Raw genomic sequence first — 20074 nt, forward strand, 5'->3', positions numbered from 1 at the left:
CTTTTAAGTAGTGATTGGGAGAATGTAAAAAGAATAACAAAGTTTCTTGAAATCTTCTATCTTCTTTCTTTGAAGATATCTGGATCACGTTATGTTACATCGAATATTCATTTTCTTGAAATTTGCGCAATTGCTGTTTATTTGAAGCAATTGATATTAAATGAAGATACAGTTTTAAGTGAAATGACAAAGAATATGAAAGAAAAATTTGATAAGTATTGGGGTGATCCAGAGAAAATGAACAAGATAATTTTTATCTCATGTATTTTGGATCCATGTTACAAGATTGAATCAGTTGGCTATGCACTTGTAAAGATGTTTGGTGTAGATCCGGGGGCAACTATACAAGCAAAAGTGACGAAGTACATGACTTCATTATTTAGTGAGTATGTAAAGTCCGGCTCAAAAGGTGTTGTGCTTGCTTCATCTTCAGATTGTTCTTCATTGGACACTTCGACTTCCGGGCTTTCTGGCAGTCAAGCAAGCACCCAAAATATAGGACTTTCAGAATCACTCATGCAAGATATAAAAAAATATAAAAGTGGGAGTGGAGGTGTTGATACTAGAACAGAGTTAGATAAATATTTAAGTGAAGAAACTGAGGATGACACTAAAGAATTTGATGTTCTTCTTTGGTGGAAATTGAACTCAGCTAGATTTTCTATTCTTGCGGAGATGGCTCGTGATGTATTAGCTGTTCCGATTTCAACTGTGGCATCTGAATGTGCATTTAGTATGGGAGGACGTCTTCTTGATTCATTTAGGAGTTCATTAACTCCTAAATTGGTGCAAGCTCTAGTGTGTCTTCAAGATTGGCTTCAAAATGAAAAATTAAAACAACCTATTAGTGTTGAGGAAGATCTTGATAAAATCGAGCAGCTTGAATAAGGTAATAATATTGTTACTATATTTGTTGTTTATAAGTGTTGTTGATATGCTTATATTTATCGCACGACTCATTATTTAAATTGTTTTCTTCAGATTTAGCCGCAATGGAAAAGACCCTTCCGTAATGGACGTGTAGTGTTAATATATCTGGTAAGAATTCGAATTTAACCCATCAAGGCTTCAAGTATTTGTTCTAAAAAATATCTTTTTTCACTCTTCAATGAAATATTGAAAAACATTATCCATGGTAAGTCATTTTTTAGGAAGTTCATACCAAACACATTTTGATTACAGAATGTGGAACTATGTTTGTGTTTCATCATCTTAGTGCTTGTGATTTTGTCGATGGAATTGTTTCAGTGACATGACAGTCTCTGCAAGGGTCGCAAGACGTAAAATTTTCTGACCAAACGATTGACCTACAGTTGCCTCTTTTTTACTTGTGCTGTCGATCTTGGCATGGCCGTTATTGTGTTGGCTAGCACCGTTGTTGAGATTTGAGTCGTTGACTGCTGATTTCTTGTTGTTGTTTCCTACAGAATTGGATTTCTTGAGAGCTTGAACTTGGTTTGGCTATGGTTGAATCGCCTGTGGTAAGAGCTGTCCGTTGTAGAAAAAAATATCAACTGGGCAGTTACTATTAATTGGACCCACAGAATTGGTGTATGCATTTTTTTTGAAGCTACAGAAATTCAAGATACAGAATGTGAGACTGTGACTTTAATTGCTGAAGACTCATATGTAATCAACCTAGTTCTGCTTTTTTCACTCTCAAATGATATATAATCAACCTAGCTCATTTCCACTTCTTCATTTACTGTGACTTTAATTGTTGCAGACTCATATGTAATCTACCTAGTTCTGCTTTTTTCAATCTCAAATGATGTGTTCTGCTTTTTTAAAAGACACGTATGTCTGGTGTAATTTCGATTTCTGAATTTGTATGCTAGGCCGATAAACCGTCCGATAACCGCCCGATAAGAGCTAAACCGATACCAATCCATCTTATATCTTATCGAGTAGCTAGCGGATTAATACATTTAAAAGCCGATAACCGATAAGCCAAACCGTTAAAAGTAAATAAGTGTCTAATTCGCCCGATAAGCAGTCCTAAACATGAGAAGAAAAGGTAACACCAAAAATCAGAGAGAAGTATGCAAACCCAAGTAATTTCAGCAGTGGCCTTACTCATAGACCTGTATTCAGCTTCAGTAGATGACAAGGACACCACAGATTGCTTCTTTGACTTCCAGCCTATGAGACATCCCCCTAGTAAAATGCAAAACACACTGATTGACTTCCTACTACATGTGAGGAAGGCAATGCTTCTACATAAATTGGTTTAAATGTTGCATTGCAAAACAAATGTCAGGTCTGATATGGGTTAAGAAGTTGAGTTTACCCACTAAGCAACTATAAGTCTCAGGATTAGGCAAGCGATCACCATGATCAGCCTGCAACTTGTCATGCATATCAAGAGGGGATACCACTGAAGAACAATCATAAGAGTGGAACTCTTTGAGAAGATCATGAACAAACTTTTTCTGGTGCAGCAACACCCCACCTTCAGAATACAACACTTCATTACCCAGAAAATATTAAGGTGGCCTAAATCCTTAATTTTAAATTGATCATAGAGAAAGATTTTCACAATAGCAATCTCACACAAATTTGTCCCAGTGATGATAATGTCATCAACATACACTACCAAAAGAACCAAAACATCACCAGAACCTTTAATAAAGAGTGAATAGTCATTGAAGGAGTGCTCATAGCCTCTAGAAGACAAAGATTGAGACAACTTGGTATACCATTGCCTTGAAGCTTGTCTCAAACCATATAATTTTTTTTTGAGTTTACAGACTAAAGAAGTGGAAGCAGAAGTAGAGGATACAGTAGAAACTGAAAGACCAGGTGGAAGCTTTATAAAAACTTCTTCATCTAAGTCCCCATACAAGAAAGCATTATTAACATCTAGTTGGAATAGTGGCCAATTTCTTTTAACAGCTACAACAATTAAAGTTTTAACAGTAAGACATTTTAACTACATGTGAAAAGTTTCATGAAAGTCTATGCCTTCAACCTGTGTATCACCCCTTACCACAAGCCTAGCTTTATATCTCTCTATGCTCCCATCAGCTTTGTACTTAATTTTATATACCCGTTTGCAGCCAATTGGCTTCTTGCCCTTGGGTAACTCAACTATGTCCCAAGTACCATTAGTCTCCAATGCCTCAAACTCTAGTCTCATAGCATTCTGCCACTCAGGGATAGCTGTTGCCTTAGAATAAGTAGTAGTCTCAAATGCATGATGCTCACTAGAAGTAGACATAACAGCTGAATTAGCAGAGCTAGAGCCATGAGTTGGTAGGTTGTAGACATAATTCTGTAGATACGAAGGAGGACTATGAGGTCTAGATGATCTCTTTAAGGGGGGAATTCAGATTCTGAGAAATGGAGATTAGGAGAAGTAGGAGATCTGCTCTTATATATTTCAGAAGCGGAACAAGTAGGATTAGAGGGATGAGGAGAGACAGGAGATGCAACAGGTGGAGCAAGGTAGAAGAAGTCATGGAACAAAGAAGAATTCTGCTTAGCAGAGTGACCAAAACATGCAAAAAATGGTAAATTTGACATAGTAAGGGAAGTAGAGCCAGATTGAACAAAAGGAAATATATGTTCATGAAATATAATATCTCTGGAGATAAAATAGACTTTATTCTGTAAATCATACAGTTTATAGGCTTTCTTCCCAAAGGGATAACCAATAAACACACAAGGAATGGCCCTAGGCTGCAGTTTGCCCCTATAAGATTTTGGAATAGTGGAGTAACATAAGCATCCAAAAGATCTAAGATTTGAGTATGTGGGGAGTTTGTTATATAAGATTTCATAGGGACTCTTGTCCTTTAATACACTAGAAGGGAACCTATTTATCAGATAGGTGGCTGTGAGTATGCAGTTTCGTCAAAATCTAAGAGGGAGGCTAGATTGGAAAGGATGGGCTCTAGTAGTTTCCAAGAGATGTCTGTGCTTCCTTTCCACAACTCCATTTCATTATGGAGTATGAGGCCATGTTGTCTGATTCAATACCCCTTTCTTAGAGAAGAACTTTGATCCAACAACGTTGGATCCCAATTCTAAAGCATTGTCACTTCTTACATTTTGAACTTTCAATTAGAATTGAGTTTCGGCTATGGCAATGAAGGCTTTTAAGAGATCAAAAGCATCGCTTTTGGCTCTCATTAGGTGGGTCCGAGTGGCTCTGGAAAAATCACCAACAATGGTCATAAATCTAGTATAGGTATGTCAGTGATATGGACCCTAACTGTTAATGATTAACTGAAAAGGTTTTGTGGTTTGTATACTATTATCAGGAAATGGTGATCTTGTTTGTCTAGCTAATGGACATATTAGACAAGAAAAAGACTATTTGGAAGATAACTGTGACCCAAGCATGGAGATGTGTTTCATTCTAGAAAAAAGAAAATACCCAAGCCTATAATGCCAAACTGCATCCATTTCATTGATATTATTCGGAGTTGCATTAGTATTTACATGTGTTTCATGAGCATCAACAACAATTACATTCTTTACATTTGCTTGTATCTCAGGAAAAACACAGATAAGGGAAAAACAAGGGAAATAACAGGGGAAGTAACAATAGATGAGTAATAGGATGTGGTACTGGCAGAAGCAATAGGAGGAAGTAAAAGTTTATGGAGACTGTGGTCCAATTTACTAAGAACCAGAGGCATCTTCAGAGAAGGGGCCTGTATAGCACAAAGAGTTCTGGTAAACAGAATAATCACATTATATTGTTCTAACAGCTTATGAATTGAAATAAGATTGTATTGAAAGGAAGGAAGATAAAGAACATGATGAATTGTGAAATTTGAAAATAAAGTCAAGGATCCTACTAAATGAACTTTGACTTTGTAACCATTTGGAAGAGAAACTAGACAAGGTACAGGTAGTGTTTGCAGATTAAAAAGTAAATCCTTATAAGAGGTCATGTGATCAAAAGCTCCAGAGTCTATAGCCCAAATAAAACTATCTACTTGTGAAAGCATGCATGACTTGAGCGGAATACTTTCTGATAACAACTTACCAGCAAAGTTAGCAGAAGCCATTAGAGTGGGAGTAGAGCAGGAATCGACAGAAAAATGGGATTGTTGCAGTAACATCATCATTTGGGAGAATTGATCTTGTGTCAAACCAGGGACCATTGAAACATTACCAGACTTAGATGGCTTGACAGAATCAGAAACCATATTAGAAACCACATTAACAGGAGGACCAGGAGAGTTCACTTCAACATGAGCTGCAGTTTCCTACTGCCAGGCCCTTTTGTAAACTTGAAGTTTGGAATATACCTATGTAGTTTATAACATTTATCAATGATGTGACCTGGTTTCTAATAATTTTTGCATGTAAGGGGTCTTTGAGCATTCTCACACTCCTTTTTTCACTTCATTAACCCTCTTAAAAATAAATAAAAAAATTTGTAAAGCTTAAAAAGGGTTTTCAAAATTGAAAGTGACAAAATTGTGTTCAAAAAGATTTTTCAGAGCCGCTACCTGATATTTGGTTTAAAAATAACTTTTTAAAAATAATTTTTCCTTTTAAAAACACATATAGACTCTAAAACATAGTCTGCACCAGAGATTCAGAGAAAGGAGGTTCATTTGATTCGGGAGGAGGTGTTAGGCATTCCTCGAGTCCCGCAACTAATACGGTTGCATACTTAATCTAGTTGGATTTAAAGAAAACTCAAGTTGAGGCAAAAACACACAAAGAAAAATAAACACACAAGAGGCTCGAGGTCGTTCCCACCTAAATACAAAAAAAAAATAAGAGAAAAATACTAAGAGTACTATGCTCCCTCCACGATGTCCGTCACGGCCTCCCATTACATTCACTATGGGGCATACCTCGTATAAAAATATATACAAAATCTATGGGGCATTCCCCTAAATAAGATAATAACTAAGGAAACGATCTTTAGCCTTAGAAGCCAAAAAACAAAGAAAACATCTTAAAAGTTGCCTACCCGGGCGTGGTCGGCCTAACATGCACCTAGCGATTAAAGCAATAAAATAAACTAAAATAAAATAAGACATTCCTTTCATACTCATTTTTCTTTCAACGCTTCACATCATTCATCAAGCCTAAATCACTTAATTCTAATTAATTGGATTCTTGTCTCATTCAATACCACTCAACGCCCAACTAATGCTCACGATCAGTTAGATTAGCCTAAATTCTCTTTGTAATTTTAGAATTATTTTCTTAACATTATAACTTCTTTGTGAGCTACGATGTTTTTTCAATTCCAATGTACTATAAAATAAAGAAAATCATGTCAATGTAATCAATCCAATCTCCTGGTGTACTCCTCCGTTGTTTACACAATTTCAAGGCAACAAGCTAATTAAGAAGCATCATGGAAATTAATAGTTAATTAACATCAACTGACTAATTAAATAAAGGAAATACATGCTAACACAGAAGAGTCACAATTAATTAGAGCTATTCATCAAACGAGCGTAATAAGCTGAAATAAAATGGGTTTGAGAAATGGACCTTTATTGAAACCAAAATTTCTTTCAGAATTTGATTTAAGAATGCCTCTGAGTATGACACCGAAAAGCAAAAACAATTGACAGCAAACTTGCACTAAATTGAAAATCAATTCACGCCTCTGATCGGACCTTGAACAGAAAAGTGTCGACCGGGGCACTCGAACAATACTCGACGTTACTCAACAATTAATGGCGAAACAACCATGAAAATGGCTTGTTAGGGAGGACCCATGGCAGTTTTGGGGACAGATCTACAATGGCTCTACTGGTGGTGGCTGGTGTCGCATCTATGGTATTTTGGCCTGATTTTCTGTGAGAGCAATAACAGAGAGCCAAATCCTAAAATGGGTGTTGTCTCTGTCCAAAAGCCGATGTTCTGTGTCGTCTCTCCCCGTTCTCTCATGTCTTCCTCTCTCTTTATGTAATGTGTGTTTGGTGTGAGAACATTCTATCAAGAGTGGCATCCAATGTGCTGGGATTAATTGGGGAGCAAGGAAAATGTTATGGATAAGATCAAATAAAAGAGAAAAATGACGTGTGAAATTGTTTATGGGCAAGAAAGGAAAATTGTGTGCATGTGGAATTAGGAATATCTGGAATGAAAATTTCAAAAATAAAAGTAAGCATGTGAGTCCAAAATATGAGTGTTTTAGTGTGCAGAAGTGAGGGGAATGTGATGACCAAGAATTATTCCAAAATTGGATAGAGTGGATTATTTTCTCAATGAAAATGTAATTGGTTCGTTTCTTCTTCTTCTTTTTTTTTGTTTCTTTTTCTTTTAGAATTAAAGCCAAAAGGAGATAACTATTTTTAGACTAAAATAATTAAATGAACTAGAATAAATGTAACCAACTTATTTGTTAAAATACTAGATTAAAAGAAGACATATTTTCATAATTTTTTTTTGTAAATTAAAACTAAACTAGTACTAAAAATGTGATTCTTTTTTGTGGTTTTCAATTTTTATCAAAAGTAAGACAAGCCAAAAATAGTTATACAAGAACACCACCTACTCAAAAAAAGGAAAAATATTTTTGTAGTTTTTATTTTTTTATGATAAAATAAAGCTAAAAATGAACTAATAGTTAAAATATCAATATGAAATCTAAAATGAACATCTAAGCACTAAATGGTATAAAATTTTGGGGAGGGTCAAAAATTACATGTCTACACTTTGACTGGAAATACGAAGAGTTTTCAGACAAAGAACGACGAGACAAATTTTTTGACCTCACCCTTATTTAAAAGAGAATAAAACTAAAAGAAAGATAATGCGACCGAGTCCTGATTTTGGACAACCTACATATCCCAGATTATAAAAGAATCAGGTCACGTGTAGTTCAAAAGTGAATGAAGTGATGGAGCATGATGATATGAGAGAAGAGTCGAGTGAGGTACCGTTCGAGGTTCCGGTCCGCGTTCCCTGCCATTACATCAAAAATAAAAGCAAAAATTACAACAAAAATGAAAGAAAAATACAAGATCCTATCTACTTCTTATATCAAATCTTCCTTGAACCTCTACTTGAATCTTCAACATGAAACTGAAAAATCAACTCTATTCTTTAGGTGGGCATCCTATTGACTTGAACTTGAAGAAAACTAAAAGTTGACCATATTCTTCAAGCGGGCATCTTGCTGCTTGCACTTGAAATAAATTTGAACTTGGGGTAGACTTGAGCTTGAAAACCTTGTTCTTTAGGCGGGCTCGTGCTACTTCTGATTTGAACTAAAAAAAGAACTGGAGGTTGCCCCTATTCTTCAGGCGGGATCCTGCTGTTACATCTTGCGTTTTTGTACGTTAAAAGTTTCGTCTTCAGTTAATTGACGTAGACTCGGGGATGAGATCATCTTGACGTTAACGTATTTACACTATTTATAACAAGCGATAAATAAGTGTCATGAAGGATAAAGTGGTACACGGATTAAAGAAAACGAGTTTCGTTGAAAGTGGCCAATTTGGAATAAAATACGGGTCGAGCGATAATACCCGATAATTGTGAACAAGTACCATTCAAGGTACCATATGACCATGGTAGTATAATATATAAAGTATATATGAAGTATTTTAAAAATAAATAGAATTTTAAGTAAATTATAATAATTTTTAAATTATGCGGGTAATTAATTAATTACCGGGTAATAGAATATTACCCAGTTAACTAATAAGCGGACAAAGGTTAATTAAATAACCCCAAAGCCACGTGGCACAAAGCCACAATGGCTAAGAATGACTCTTAGTCATTCAAGCCATGTGGCTACTTATAGGAATTTCATAAAGTCTTATCCAAAAACAAGACTTGGTTACAAGTCTTACATGTACGACATGGATATAAGTTTCTATTGGACTTTAAGCCATTGGGCTTTAAAGTAGAAGAAGTGTGAATTGGAAATGAAGGGAAATAAAATGGAGGGAAAATGAAAATTTGAAGAAGTGAACTTTTGTCTTGCACTTTGTCCCTCATTGGTGAGGGACAATCACATTTGTGTGCTTATAGATTAGCTCTTAAAAGGAGTTGAAGAGAATGAACCCTCGCGCCATCGTCGTCGCTCGCTCGGCTCGGCTTCGGCTTCGGCTTCGGCTTCGGATTCGGATTCGGATTTGTCAAATGATCGATAAGATTATTTTTTGGACAAAATTTATTTAATTATTTAATAATTAATTAAATGCCAAATCACTGCTGAAACTATGCCAGAACCCTGCTGAAAGTTCAGAGGGCCTCGCTGGCTGTGGTTCTGCCGCGACCGCGGTAGAATCGCGACAGTCAGATTCAGAGAGCCTCTCTGGCCGCGGTTCTGCCGCGATCGCGGTAGAATCGCGGCAGGCCGCGTATTTTCTGAAAAGGCACCTTTCCAGACACCTCTTCTGATATTTGCCTATAAATTCTGAGGCAAGGCTGCATCTTCTTGATACGAAAAACACTCCAGAACTTCTTTCTTTCTGAATATACTGCATCCTAATTCGCAGTCTCTCTCTCTCAAATTCGTAAGTGTGATTTTGCTCCGTTCTTTGAGTTCGTTGGTATCCTACAGTTTGTATTGCCACTGTTGCAGGAAGGTTTATTCCGTTTTATCCTGGGAGGATTTAATCCATTACCTTGGCAACGTGTGAGGGGGTTAAAATTCCTTAAGGACGCACAAGAAAAATTGTGGACTCGGAATATTTCTGATTCTTTACTATTTTATACATTTCTTTATTATTCTAACAGTTTTCTGATTTTTGTTTTAACACAGTTACGCTCACAAGCTTACGGAATTTTATTTTACTAACGTTTCTGTGTTGATTATTAAATTGTTTTCTATATACTTTGTTGGAGACTAAAGCCTTGTTGCTTTCTACTCCTATAATTGTTTCTGTCCTGTTTAAAGTACATAAAAACTTTGCCGGAATAATAAACGTACGGATTTGAAGTATATAAAAAACTTCACCATATTTACGTGTTCTATGTTTGGTTTGGTATTCAGTTTGAAGATATCAAAACTTCACTGATTTAACAAGTTCTGTATTGTTTTCAATTTTACAGAAATATGACGAATGAAAACCAAACTAATGGAAGTGTTGCGGGAACGGGTGCTACTGTTACGAGTGTTGCTGCCTCGTCAAGCCGTTCTACTCCTGCTCATGCTATGGCACCGGCAGAAAAACCCGAAAAGTTTTCTGGTATTGACTTCAAACGCTGGCAAATGATGATGCTCTTCTATCTTACTACGTTGAGTTTGCAACGTTTCATCAAGGAGGATCCTCCGGTCATGGCTGAGAATACTCCGGATGATGAACGACTTGTTGTAACTGAAGCATGGAAACATTCTGATTTCTTGTGCAAAAACTACATATTGAGTTGTTTGGAAGATGGCTTGTACAATGTCTATAGTGTCATGGAAACTTCAAAAGCGTTATGGAATGCACTTGAGAAGAAGTACAAGACTGAGGATGCCGGACTTAAGAAGTTCGTGGCTGCAAGGTTTTTGGATTTCAAGATGATTGACACTAGGTCAGTCATAACCCAAGTCCAAGAATTACAAGTCATTGTGCATGACCTCCTTGCTGAAGGTATGACCCGAGTCAATAATTTTATTAATAAGATTTATCTTATTACTAATTATGAGATTGTTATTGAAGGTATGGTCATAAATGAGGCCTTTCAAGTCGCTGCTTTCATTGAAAAGTTACCTCCGTTGTGGAAGGATTTTAAGAACTATCTTAAACACAAGTGGAAGGAGATGACACTAGAAGACTTGATTATTCGTTTGAGGATAGAAGAAGACAACAAAAATGCTGAAAAGAAGTCACGTGGAAACTCGACAATAATGGGGGCAAACGTTGTTGAGGAGGCGCCACAAAATAAGAAGAGGAAGAAGGCTTCCGGACCAAAGAATTACCCAAGCAAGAAAAAGTTCAAGGGTAATTGCCACAACTATGGAAGATCTGGGCATAAGGCCGTGGATTGTCGTGCGCCCAAGAATGATAAGAAGAAAAAGAATCAAGCTAACATGGTTGAAGATGAAATGGAGGACTTATGTGCCATGTTGTCTGAATGCAATTTGGTAGGAAATCCAAAAGAATGGTGGATAGATTCTGGAGCCACCCGCCATGTTTGTGCTAACAAGGAGTTATTTTCTTCTTATGCCCCCGCAGGACCCAACGAGACAATCTTCATGGGAAATTCATCTACGGCCAAAATTGAAGGAGTTGGCAAGATTGAGTTGAAGATGACGTCGGGAAAAATAGTGACTCTAAATCAAGTCCTCCGTGTTCTAGAAATTCGCAAGAATCTTGTGTCTACCTCACTTCTTGTCAAGAATGGATTCAAATGTATTTTTGTTTCTAATAGTGTTGTACTTAGTAAGAACGATGTATATGTAGGAAAAGGTTACCTAAATGAGGGCCTTTTTAAGCTAAATGTAATAGCAGTTCCTATCAATAAAGTGAATGTTTCTTCTTACTTACTTGAGTCAAACACTTTATGGCATTCGCGTTTAGGTCACGTAAACTTCAAAACATTGCGGAAGATGATAAATCTAGAAGTATTGCCAAAATTTGATTGCATTAATTCCAAATGTCAAATATGTGTGGAATCAAAGTATGCTAAGCATCCTTATAAGTCCGTTGAAAGGAATTCAAGTCCTTTAGACTTAATTCACACAGATATTTGCGATATGAAGTCAACACCATCTCGCGGTGGGAAAAAGTATTTTATTACTTTTATTGACGATAGCACGAGATACTGCTATATTTATTTACTTAATAGTAAAGATGAGGCAATTGATGCTTTCAAGCAATACAAGAATGAAGTTGAAACGCAACTAAACAAAAAGATAAAAATGATAAGAAGTGATCGGGGTGGCGAATATGAATCTCCTTTTGAAGAAATTTGTTTGGAAAATGGCATTATTCACCAAACAACTGCCCCTTACTCTCCACAATCTAATGGAATTGCGGAGAGGAAGAATTGAACATTGAAGGAGATGATGAATGCATTGCTAATAAGTTCTGGCTTACCACAGAACTTGTGGGGGGGGAGCTATACTTACAGCTAACCGGATAATCAACCGTGTACCTCATAGTAAAACACAGTCCATTCCTTATGAAAAGTGGAAAGGAAGGAAGCCTAGCTTGAAATACTTCAAAGTGTGGGGGTGTTTATCTAAGGTACAAGTTCCTAAACCTAAAAGGGTTAATATAGGTCCAAAAACGGTTGATTGTGTGTTTATTGGATATGTAACCAATAGCAAGGCATATCGTTTTCTGGTTCATAAATCAGAAAATCCTGAGATTCACATTAATACGATAATAGAATCAGATAATGCTGAATTCTTTGAAACTATTTATCCGTATAAAAAGGAAAGTGAAGTGACCTGCCAAAAGTCAAAACGACCTCGGGAGGAAATAACAGATGGTATGCCTAATGAAGAAAATCCAAGAAGAAGTAAACGTCAAAGGATATCTACTTCATTCGGTCCAGATTTTCTGACTTTTCTGTTAGAAAATGAGCCTCGTACCTTCAAGGAAGCAATGTCTTCCTCAGAAGCACAATATTGGAAAGAAGCTGTCAATAGTGAAATAGAATCCATATTGAGCAACCATACTTGGGAATTGGTTGATCTTCCTCCGGGTAACAAAACGTTGGGTTCTAAATGGATTTTCAAGAAGAAAATGAAAGATGATGGTACTATTGACAAATACAAGGCAAGACTTGTTGTCAAATGATTTAGACAACGAGAAGGTCTTGACTATTTTGACACATACTCGCCGGTAACAAGAATTATCTATTCGGATGCTAATAGCGTTAGCCGCCTTGTATGGTCTTCAAATCCATCAAATGAATGTAAAAACAGCCTTCTTAAATGGTGATCTTGAGGAAGAAATTTACATGAACCAACCTGAAGGGTTTGTGGTTCCGGGAAAAGAAAAAAAGGTGTGTAGACTTGTTAAGTCTCTTTATGGACTAAAACAAGCACCCAAACAATGGCATGCGAAATTTGACCAAACAATGTTGTCAAATGGTTTTAAGATTAATGAATGTGATAAGTGTGTTTACATTAAGAACGTTCAAAATCATGTAGTCATTGTTTGCTTATATGTTGATGATATGCTAATAATGAGCAAAGACATTGCCGACATTCAAGCTACTAAGCGTATGCTTGCTAGTAAGTTTGATATGAAAGACTTAGGAGTTGCCGATGTAATTATAGGAACTAAAATCCAGAGGACTCCTCAAGGTCTAGCTTTGTCTCAATCACATTACGTGAAAATGGTACTTGAAAAATTCAAACACTTGGAATTTAGAAGTGCAAGGACTCCAATTGACTTAAACCGTCATCTTATGAAGAATAAAGGCGAAAGTACGTCTCAATTGGAGTATGCTCGTGTGTTGGGAAGTCTAATGTACATCATGAACTGTACACGACCCGATATAGCTTGTGCAATAAGTAATCTTAGTCGATTCACAAGTAATCCCAACAAGCAACACTGGGTGGCTATGAAACGAGTTCTAGGATATTTGGAGTATACCCAAGACTATGCTTTGCACTACAATAAATATCTTGCGGTTATTGAAGGATATAGTGATGCTAATTGGATAACCGGCTCATCAGAACAAAGTCCACAAGTGGATATGTGTTTACTGTTGGTGGAGGAGCAGTATCTTGGAAGTCTTCCAAATAGACATGTATCGCTCGCTCTACAATGGAATCAGAGTTTATAGCATTGGATAAAGCCGGTGAAGAAGCTGAATGGCTTCGGAATTTTTTAGAAGACATTCCGTTCTGGCCAAAACCTTTGGCTCCTATTTGCATACATTGCAATAGTGAGGCTGCAATAGGACGGGCAGGGAGCGTTATGTATAATGGAAAGTCTCGTCATATACGACGAACACATAATACCGTTAGACAACTACTTTCTAGTGCAATTATCACTATTGATTAAGTAAGATCAAAGGATAATGTTGCGGATCCACTTACAAAAGGCTTAACTAGAGAGGGAGTTGATAAATCATCTAAGGGAATGGGACTATAGCCAAGGACAAGTCAACATGGCGGTAACTCTACCTAGAATTTTGGATGTTCCGAGATCTAGGTTCAAGGAGCTCAAACAAAGTTGTGATTGACCGGTTCAACATTGTCAAAACAAAATCTTTGGTCCATTCTCGTGATGAAGACAATGTTCAGTAACAAGGATAGAACTTTACACGTTCTTTAATGATTACCAAAGTTTGATGAGGTATCTATCAAATAGTGTCAATCTAAAGGATTACACGCTTAGGAATCACCTATGTAAGTATGAAGTGTAAGCCGCTTCAAGGAGAATTCTGTAAGGCCAATTCTCTATGCACTTATGAGACCAGGCGGTGTTCATGGCTAAAATGAACACAACAATGAGAACCAAAAGACGGTTAAGGGTTGGTTGTGTGACATATGGCTGTCTAGGTATACACTAAAGTTCGACGGTTCAAAGATATCAAATCTACCGATTGACCGAGTATATCCGACATATGTTCACTACGGAAAGTTCAAAGGGAAACCTACTTATCCAGATGCAATTAATCCTTACTTGCAAAATCACATAGCTTTCATCTATGATCTTTCTTGATACAGCCATTCCCATTCATGTGGGGGATTGTTGGACTTTAAGCCATTGGGCTTTAAAGTAGAAGAAGTGTGAATTGGAAATGGAGGGAAATAAAATGGAGGGAAAATGAAAATTTGAAGAAGTGAACTTTTGTCTTGCACTTTGTCCCTCATTGGTGAGGGACAATCACATTTGTGTGATTATATATAGATTCACTTCTTAAAGCTCTTAAAAGGAGTTGAAGAGAATGAACCCTCGCGCCGTCGTCGTCGCTCGCTCGGCTCAGCTTCGGCTTCGGCTTCGGCTTCAGATTTGGATTTGTCAAATGATCGATCGATAAGATTATTTTTTGGACAAAATTTATTTAATTATTTAATAATTAATTAAATGCCAAATCACTGCTGAAACTAAGCCAGAACCCTGTTGAAAGTTCAGAGGGCCTCGCTGGCCGCGATTCTGTCGCGACCGCGGTAGAATTGCGGCAGTCAAATTCAGAGAGCCTCTCTGGCCGCGGTTCTGTCGCGATCGCGGTAGAACCGCGGCAGGCTGCGTATTTTCTGAAAAGGCACCTTTCCAGACACCTCTTCTGATATTTGCCTATAAATTTCGAGGCAAGGCTGCAACTTCTTGATACGAAAAACACTCCAGAACTTCTTTCTTTCTGAATATACTGCATCCTAATTCGTAGTCTCTCTCTCTCAAATTTGTAAGTGTGATTTTGCTCCGTTCTTTGAGTTCGTTGGTATCCTGCAGTTTGTATTGCCACTGTTGTAGGAAGGTTTATTCCGTTTTATCCTGGGAGGATTTAATCCATTACCTTGGCAACGTGTGAGGAGGTTAAAATTCCTTAAGGACGCACAAGAAAAATTGTGGACTCGGAATATTTCTGATTCTTTACTATTTTATACATTTCTTTATTATTCTAACAGTTTTCTGATTTTTGTTTTAACACAGTTACGCTCACAGTTTCTTTGTTAAAAATTCAAAAAGGTTTGGTCTCTGATCAAACAAGAACGTGGGCAGAAGTTTCAAAGTTCAACAATTAATCCATTCAAGAGCTAGGAACATAAGCCACTTCAAAAAGAAAATGTTGGATCAAGTTTTTAGTTTTAATCCATTCTTTAGATCAAAAAAACGTTCAAAGCAGAACAATTCATCCAAGATTTCAAGGAATTCAAGTGTAATTTCGTTCATATTTCGCAGAAGCAGATTCATTCAAATAATTCAAGAAACAGGTATGTTAAGGCCCCCCTTCTTTCTTTTAGCATGGTCCAAATTATACTGAAGAAACGAGCAAATACACAGTTGCCATAAATTACTCTATTCATAGAAATAGTAGGGGTATCTATATTCTTGATTCCCCATGAAAAATATTATTATCTTCTGTTCATGGGTCCCAGAATACACAGTTGAAAAAGTTTATCCGGAAGGAATATTGAGATTATTACGTATTTTTCATGCATTTCACACATTTATACATGTGCATTGACCCATGAACAGATGGCGTTATATACGCGTATATATGTAAATATATGTATATGGGATATGGGAAAAGGTTACGGTGTTATATACGCACCACCACCTGATCAGCTAGTATATGATGATGATGTTGCCCACAGTGGCTGAAATATGACTCAGACGGCGTTATATACGCGTATATATATATGTATATGTATATGGGATATGGAAAGAGGTTACGGCGTTATATACGCATCACCACCTGATCAGCTGGTATATGTTGATGATATTGCCCACAGTGGTTGAGATGATATGATGGGATGCCCTCAGTGGCTTGATGATATTATGTACACCCATACCTATGCATGGCATGACATTTACATGCACGTGCATGGCGTTATAAACGTTTCAGAAATTACAAAGTTATTTAAATTTAAAAATGTGTTTCAGTATTCCATGTTTCATCTATGTCTTTTACGTACTAATTTCCATGCCTTATATACTCAGTACATTTTTCGTACTGACTGATCGCTGCCGACTCGACACTACACTATGGTAGGAAGAGCGGATCGCAATAGCTTTTACCCGAATAGAGGTCCGGGATCGAATTTCCACAAGGAGCTAGTAGTGGAGTTGTATTTTCTGTCTAGCCTAGAGTTGTGGTTGTGCTTCTAATGTCACTTCAATCATCTTTTGAGTTTTTGTATTTATAACTAATATTATAAAACTACGGATTAAAGTTAGATTATGCTAGGAGAATATTGCTAAGTTGTAATTAATGGGAAGGAAGAGCACTAGAGTTGTAGCATTACCTTGGTGGCTAATTGACAGGTAGATGTTACTTAGGTTCGATTGACTTGTTTGGGAGTTATGTTATAACCGTTGCACAAATTTTACCCACTCTCACACCTCTCGGTAGAGAGAATGATTTTACCCAATTAACTTTCTCGAGACCAGTTGGGTTGGCAAATTAGACCAAGCAACTAGGGTTCAAGTAGGGTGATTACTCTCTCGAGATTTAACCCGTTAATTGGGACTATCATTTCTCATGAGTCCATCCCAATTCCTTGTTGGGTCAATTTTGAGGTCATAAACTCTCTTTCTCAAGAAGAGTTAAACCCACAAAGCTTGAATCAGTGTTTGCAACCACCAATTCTAAATTAAATCATAAAATCAACCCAAATAACAAACACCCATAGTCAATCTAACCCTAGATGGCAACACCCATCAATTACCCACACTAGGGTTGAGCCACAACCCTAGCTAATGGGTTTAGCTACACATAATTAAAGAAGAAACTGAAGAAATAGATGAAGAACTACACATATTAATTAATTACTAAGAAGAAACTACAATAATCTATTGTTAATGGGAAGCAAATATGCCAAAAATGGCTACAACACCAAGCGCAATTGTTCTTCTGTTCTCAGATCTGACCGCTCCTTTGAAAAATAGTAAAATGTTCTATTTATACTAAGCTGGAAAAGTGGACAAAAATACCCTTGTGGGGTCAGTGCGGGCCGCACAAAACGGACCGCGGTCGCACTGGCTCTTGGGTTTCAGTTGTTTGATAACTTGAACTGGGGAATGCAGACCGCGTGAGAGTGTACCGCGGCCGCGAAGGCAACTGGCGCGGTCCGCACAGATGTGACCGCAGACCGCATGAGGACAAATGCCCCTTTGCTGAACCTTATGAACGCGGACCGCACAGAGAAGGAGTGAGGCCGCGAAGCTTCTCCGCGGGTCGCGTGAATCCTACCGTAGCCGCATGACCTTGATCGAAAAATGTCCAGTCTCTGAACCTTCTAGTGCGGCCGCGGTCATTGTTACGCGGTTCGCACTAGGCCCCCTTTTTCTTCACTTCTCTTGGTCTTTGATACTTGAGCAGGTTTCACTCCTTTTTGAGCCGATTTTTTGACATCTCGTCACTTTGTCAATCAACCCTGCAATCAAGCACAATTTGTGAGCATTTTGGGACTATTTTTGTATCAATTTATACTCAAAGCATAGGCAAGTAGGGACATAAACACTTTAAAATCCTAACTTATCACTGATGCCCTATTTCACGGGGCCTGCGTTTCATGCCCGCAGGTGCAGGTAGGCAAGCTGACAGTCCCCCTTCTTAGGATTCTTGATAAGCGAGAGTTGGCGTGCTCCACTTGATCCGGAGATGCTTTTTGTTTTGGTACGATACGTTTATGTGTGTGTGTGTGTGTGTGTGTGTGTGTGTGTGTGTGTGTGTGTGTGTGTATGTATATGGGTATGACGTGCTCAGTCCCGTCTTTAGACAGTTATGTTTTTATTAGAGGTTTGTAGATATGTCTAGTTGGGTTGTATGTGGTCTTGTCGGCTTTCAGTTTTGGATGTATAATTGTCTATAGCAGCCTTACCGGCTCGCCCACTATATTCTGCATGTATACATACATATGCCTTGATGGAAGGTTTCTTTCACGTATGTTATTTTCGTAATGCAGCAGATGTTATTCAGGTTCATATCTCAGATGCATGCTTAGGCGTGTTTGGCAGGTAGGACTCAGCCACCTGTCGTGGCCCATCGGTTTGGGTCGTGACACCTGCTGTCTCTAACTTGAATTTGAAAATTGAAAGTTGACCATGTTCTTCAGGCGGGCTCCTCGTGTCTCTCTGACTTGAACTTGAAAACTGAAAATTGACCATATTCTTCAGGCGGGCTCCTGGTACTTTTGAATTGAACTGGAAATTAACAGTTGATCCTGTTTTTCAGGCGGGATCCTCCTGCTTGATCTTGAAAGAAAATGAAAGTTGACCCTGTTCTTCAAACGAGCTCCTGGTCTGAACTTAAAACTGATTTCTAAAATATTGACCCTCTTTCTCCAAGTGAGTGTCTGCAATCAAAACAACAAAACGAACAAAATTGTCTGCCCCAGTTTGCACTAGGAAGATTTGTGAGTTGTTAGTAAAACTATAAATCACCTATGTTATTGACGAAGGATGCAATTATGAAAGTAAAATTAAAGACTCGACTAGGATGTACGTCTCCTGTGAGATTGAGCTTAAGGAAAACTATAAACTGAGCTCGACTAAACTAAAAATTGACCCTATTCTCCAGGCGGAACCCCTGAATTCAAGAAAAACTAGAGATTGAAAACTTAAGGAAACTAACAATTGACCCTATTCTCCAGGCGGGACCCCTGAACTTTAAGAAAAACTAATGACTAACAACTTAAAGAAACTAAAAACTGACCATATTCTCCAGGAGGGACCCCTGAACTTTAAGAAAAACTAAAGATTAACAACTTAAGAAAACTAAAATTGACCCTATTCTATAGGGACCCCTGAATTCAAGTAAAACTAAAGATTAACAACTCAATGAAACTAAAAACTGACCTTATTCTCCAGGCGGGACCCTTGAACTAAAGGAATGCTAAAGATTAACAACATAAGAAAACTAAAAGCTGACCCTATTCTCCAGGCAGGACCCCTGAACTTAAGAAAAACTAAAGATTAACAACTTAAAAAAACTAATATTGACCCTATTCTCCAGGCGGGACCCCTGAACTAAAGGAATACTAAAGACTAACAACTTCAGAAAACTAAAAATTAACCTTATTCTCCAGGCGGGACCCCTGAACTAAAGGAATGCTAAAGATTAACAACTTAAAAAAATTAAAAGTGACCCTATTCTACAGGTGGGACCCCTGAATTCAAGTAAAACTAAAGACTAACAACTCAAGAAAACTAAAAACTGACCCTATTCTCCAAGCGGGACCCCTGCACTAAAGGAATGCTAAAGATTAATAACTTAACAAAACTAAAAACTGACCCTATTCTCCAGACGGGGCCCCTGAACTTAAAGAAAGCTAAAAATTCTTCTCAACTAAGGGGAATTCCTAGAAGGTATGGTTCTTCTCAACTAGGGGGAATGCCTAAGAGGTTTGGTTCTTCTCAAATTGGGAAAATTCCTGAGAGGTGATAATCTTTTCAAATAGGGGGATATCTAGGAGGTAAAAAAACCATTTTCAAACAGCCTTTATGCTGACAAAATTGGGCATGACACCTGAAAGGTTCAAGCTTCCAAGTTTTTATTTGGACACAGT

The 20074-nt window shown here is 37.6% G+C and overlaps 1 long non-coding RNA gene across 1 annotated transcript; it reads right to left on the reverse strand.

The window, feature by feature from the left end:
• Positions 1-300: 300 nt before the first annotated feature.
• Positions 301-7079, reverse strand: LOC107822724 (uncharacterized). The gene is made up of 3 exons (XR_012707732.1): positions 6475-7079; positions 2077-2157; positions 301-1570 (listed from the first exon to the last, which is right to left on the reverse strand). It is a non-coding gene; the product is annotated as an uncharacterized LOC107822724 (long non-coding RNA).
• Positions 7080-20074: the final 12995 nt, after the last annotated feature.

This window comes from Nicotiana tabacum, chromosome 3, assembly GCF_000715075.1.
Source record: "Nicotiana tabacum cultivar K326 chromosome 3, ASM71507v2, whole genome shotgun sequence".
NCBI lineage: Eukaryota > Viridiplantae > Streptophyta > Magnoliopsida > Solanales > Solanaceae > Nicotiana > Nicotiana tabacum.